This window comes from Hydractinia symbiolongicarpus, chromosome 7 (genome assembly GCF_029227915.1).
Source record: "Hydractinia symbiolongicarpus strain clone_291-10 chromosome 7, HSymV2.1, whole genome shotgun sequence".
Lineage (NCBI taxonomy): Eukaryota > Metazoa > Cnidaria > Hydrozoa > Anthoathecata > Hydractiniidae > Hydractinia > Hydractinia symbiolongicarpus.
In genome coordinates, this window is record NC_079881.1 from 12,877,715 (window position 1) to 12,882,998 (window position 5,284).

The following is a 5,284-nucleotide window of genomic DNA, read 5'->3' on the forward strand; positions in this document are numbered from 1 at the left end:
TTCTAAAATCATCTTCAGGTTTAAAATATATAAAAACAAGATTAAAATCCGTTATATAAAAAAATGTAAATTGAGTATCACTCCTTTTTACAGTAAAAAAAATTTATCAACAACCGAGTAAAAATTCAAATGTACAAGAGAAAAGAAAATTAAACAATTGACAAGTCTCCCATGAGACACTATCCGTATAAATCAAAATAATTAAAATTTTATTACTAAAGTATGGCTTTTGTATTCATTCTTAGTGTTTAACTTAGGACGTATATCGTTAATAATCAAAGCTTCAAGAGTCTCTAGATGATGCATTGACTTCGTTGATGATGCTAAAATATCTAAAATTATATAAATAGAATGAAATAAAAAATATAAAAATAAAAGTATAAAAATAGAATAAGTAATAACTAAGTAAGTAAGATAAGTAAATATTATATATATTGGATAAAAATGCACCATTTTTCTATTTTGCATAAATGGAGCATACATTCTATTTTTTGACTTGAAACATCAGGTTATCTTGATTTGTTCCACTGCGTTAAATAAGACTGCATTGATTTTTCTATTTTTACAGAAATGTGTCACACAGTTTAGATTTTGACCTAAAACATTGCAGGCTATTTTGATTTGTGCAACTGCGCTATAAATAAGGTTGATTCAATTTTTCTATTTTGCAGAAATAGGGCACACAACTTATTTTTTGACTTGAAACGTTACAGGGTATTTTGATTTGTGCAACCCTGTTGTGAATAAGCCTGCACCTTTTTTTTTTTTATTTAACAGAAATGGGGCACACAATTTAATTTTGACCTTTATAACGTTGCTGGTTAATATCTCTGTGCAACTCTGTTGTTATGAATAGGGCTGCATCTTTTTTTTCTATTTAACAGAAATGGGGCACACAATTTATTTTTTGACTTATAAAACGTTACTGGTTATTATTTCTGTGCAACTCTGTTATGAATAGGGCTGCATTTTTTTCCTATTTAACAGAAATGGGGCACACAATTTATTTTTTGACTTATAAAACGTTGCTGGTTATTATCTCTGTGCAACTCTGTTATGAATAGGGCTGCATCTTTCTTTTCTATTTAACAGAAATGGGGCACACAATTTATTTTTTGACTTATAAAACGTTGCTGGTTATTATCTCTGCCCAACTCTGCTATGAATAGGGCTGCATCTTTTTTTCCTATTTAACAGAAATGGGGCACACAATTTATTTTTTGACTTATAAAACGTTGCTGGTTATTATCTCTGTGCAACTCTGTTTGTGAATAGGGCTGCACTTTTTTTTCTATTTAACAGAAATGGGGCACACAATTTATTTTTTGACTTATAAAACGTTGCTGGTTATTATCTCTGCGCGACTCTGTTATGAATAGGGCTGCATCTTTTTTTCCTATTTAACAGAAATGGGGCACACAATTTATTTTTTGACTTATAAAACGTTGCTGGTTATTATCTCTGTGCAACTCTGTTTGTGAATAGGGCTGCACTTTTTTTTCTATTTAACAGAAATGGGGCACACAATTTATTCTTTGACTTATAAAACGTTCCTGGTTATTATCTCTGTGCAACTCTGTTATGAATAGGGCTGCATCTTTTTTTTCTTTTTAACAGAAATAGGGGAAAAAAATTTATTTTTTGACTTATAAAACGTTACTGGTTATTATTTCTGCGCAACTCTGTTATGAATAGGGCTGCATCTTTTTTTCCTATTTAACAGAAATGGGGCACACAATTGATTTTTTGACTTATAAAACGTTGCTGGTTATTATCTCTGTGCAACTCTGTTTGTGAATAGGGATGCATTTTTTTTTCCTATTTAACAGAAATGGGGCACGCAATTTATTTTTTGACTTATAAAACGTTGCTGGTTATTATCTCTGCGCAACTCTGTTATGAATAGGGCTGTATCTTTTTTTCCTATTTAACAGAAATGGGGCACACAATTTATTTTTTGACTTATAAAACGTTGCTGGTTATTATCTCTGCGCAACTCTGTTATGAATAGGGCTGCATCTTTTTTTCATATTTAACAGAAATGGGGCACACAATTTATTTTTTGAATTATAAAACGTTGCTGGTTAATATCTCTGTGCAACTCTGTTATGAATAGGGCTGCATCTTTCTTTTGTATTTAACAGAAATGGGGCACACAATTGATTTTTTGACTTATAAAACGTTGCTGGTTATTATCTCTGTGCAACTCTGTTTGTGAATAGGGATGCATTTTTTTTTCCTATTTAACAGAAATGGGGCACGCAATTTATTTTTTGACTTATAAAACGTTGCTGGTTATTATCTCTGCGCAACTCTGTTATGAATAGGGCTGTATCTTTTTTTCCTATTTAACAGAAATGGGGCACACAATTGAATTTTTGACTTATAAAATGTTTCTGGTTATTATCTCTGCGCAACTCTGTTTGTGAATAGGGCTGCATCTTCTTTTCCTATTTAACAGAAATGGGGCACACAATTTATTTTTTGACTTATAAAACGTTGCTGGTTATTATCTCTGCGCAACTCTGTTATGAATAGGGCTGCATCTTTTTTTCCTATTTAACAGAAATGGGGCACACAATTTATTTTTTGAATTATAAAACGTTGCTGGTTAATATCTCTGTGCAACTCTGTTATGAATAGGGCTGCATCTTTCTTTTCTATTTAACAGAAATTGGGCACACAATTTATTTTTTGAATTATAAAACGTTGCTGGTTAATATCTCTGTGCAACTCTGTTGTTATGAATAGGGCTGCATCTTTTTTTCCTATTTAACAGAAATGGGGCACACAATTTATTTTTTCAATTATAAAACGTTGCCGGTTATTATCACTGTGCAACTCTTCGTGGCGCGGTAGATTAGTGGTTATAGCTCTCGTACTCTGTGCGGGAGACCGGGGTTCGATTTTTCTTGACAGCGATTCAACATCGGCGAGTGAATGTTACCATAGCCCCGGGTTAACCCAAGCCATGTGAGGGAAATTGGGAAGATGGCACACTGTGTGGGCCGTTGGATGTTGCCGGGAGTTGTCTAGCAGAGCGCGGGCTCTAATTGGGTCTGCTTAGCTCAAAATGAGCATTAAATACTCTAGGACTCTCCATCTACGCCATGGCCCCTCCTGGAAATAATAGACAGGGTATATCCCTCGATATTTGTGAGGCTAGCCATGTAAAAAATGCACATCTATCTATCTATCTGTTATGAATAGGGCTGCATCTTTTTTTCTATTTAACAGAAATGGGGCACACAATTTATTCTTTGACTTATAAAACGTTGCTGGTTATTATTTCTGTGCAACTCTGTTATGAATAGGGCTGCACTTTTTTTTCTATTTAATAGAAATGGGGCACACAATTTATTTTTTGACTTATCAAACATTGCTGGTTATTATCTCTGTGCAACTCTGTTATGAATAGGGCTGCATCTTTTTTTCCTATTTAACAGAAATGGGGCACACAATTTATTTTTTGACTTATTTCTATTTTGCAGAATTAGTGCACACATTTTATTTTCAACGTTACAAGTTATTTTCATTATAAAATTCTGTTATAAGTATATGATATAAATGATAAAGCTTGCGCTATATCATTTATGCAAAATCTTTTACATTTGTTTAGCAATAAAGGATGTTACCATTTTAAATAAGCACCAAGCTCGGGTTTTTTTATTTTTCTATCCCATGCCTATTAAAAATAATTTTGCTTTAAGCTATCCTTATTGGTTTAAGTTCTATAAAAATGAAGCTTGTGGGTTTAAAACCAATACCATAGGAATCAACCGTGACTAAATTAACAAACAACTGTGCTTGTTTTGATCTCTGATTTTACACCTCTATTAACAAAATTCTGCAACATTTGCAGTATATATTCAAGAAAGATTTTTATACTTTTTAGCTCCATTACAACAAAAAAAATTTGGATTTTAATATCTTCTAAAGACTACACTGAAAAAACTCCGCCGATCAAAGTACTGGAGAAAGATTTTTTTACGATAAAGATGTATATATTATAAGAACTAAAATAAAACGTAAATTGAATTATGATGTGATATATTTCCTGTCACTAGTTATATTCACGTGTTTTTAAGAAACTATCCCCAAAAACCTCAAAATCTTTATAAAATTTTGAGAAAACCGCCAGCCTCAGCGTTTTAAACTGCAATTTACAGTCATCATAATTGTAAAAAACAAAACAGAATCAAGTTTCTTTTTATCAGTAAATAAATACACATATACTAAACAAAGTTTTATCTTAAAAATAACAAAATAAGTCGTTTTTGTTCTGCTAATAATGAAAGTCTCATCAAAAAGTAAATAGAGTGATAAAATTTAAGAAATGATTAAGAAAAATTCAGCCTATATTCAGGCATTTTGCTAAGAAAATTGAGACTCAGGTCAAAAACAAATACAAAATGGAAACGTGTACTGTCCGTGAAAAAATAAATACTAAATGTTGAGAAAAAAACAAATTTTATTGCTAAATTTTTGGTGGTGCTTCCATGTACCAACTTAGCAGATTAGATATGACTTAATTTTAAGCTGTTTTGAGCATTTAAGGGGGATCGCGATCCAGCAGGACGTTTTACAGAGTTTACGACGACCCTGCTGAACACAGAATTTCTGTTATCGCTTGTACAGGTGAAAAAACCTTTTCTAATGTTTTTTATATCAATATGAGTATCTGAAGTTTGTTATATCCAGTTATGGTCGAGCGGCTATATGTTGCTAGATATTTAAAGAATTAAAAGACACAGATAACAACAAGTATCAACTAGCTAAATGTGCCTCTTCATAAGACGAAGTCTCTCTATATACTGGGGTGTTTATGTACACTAAGGTCTGTGGTTATGTTAGTAGCTGACTATATACTATTGTGTAAATAGTGAGCAACCCATAACAACGTTGACAAATGACAGGTGGTTTCAGTAAAAACAGTCATTTTTGTTCGCACTTTGAAATCAACATCGCTAGCTACAAACACCATGCGCAATCCCGTGCAATAATCTGCATATTCTTTATGTTTAGAGTTGCTAAAACATCTATTTAAAAAAAATTATATGCGGCTAGTGTAAAGAAAACTATTTAAATTTTGTTTCACATGCGCCGACATTTACCAGAAATCCCAACCTCGAATGTGACTGCACATAGTCACGACGCATTTTTCTCTTTGCGACCTGTGTCTTTTATGGCTTCACGAATGTGTTTTTAACGTCAGGATTTGACGCTAAGTCCTTACCAACATCTTTTTCCAGTATTTGAAATCTATGAATATGAGAAATTTACG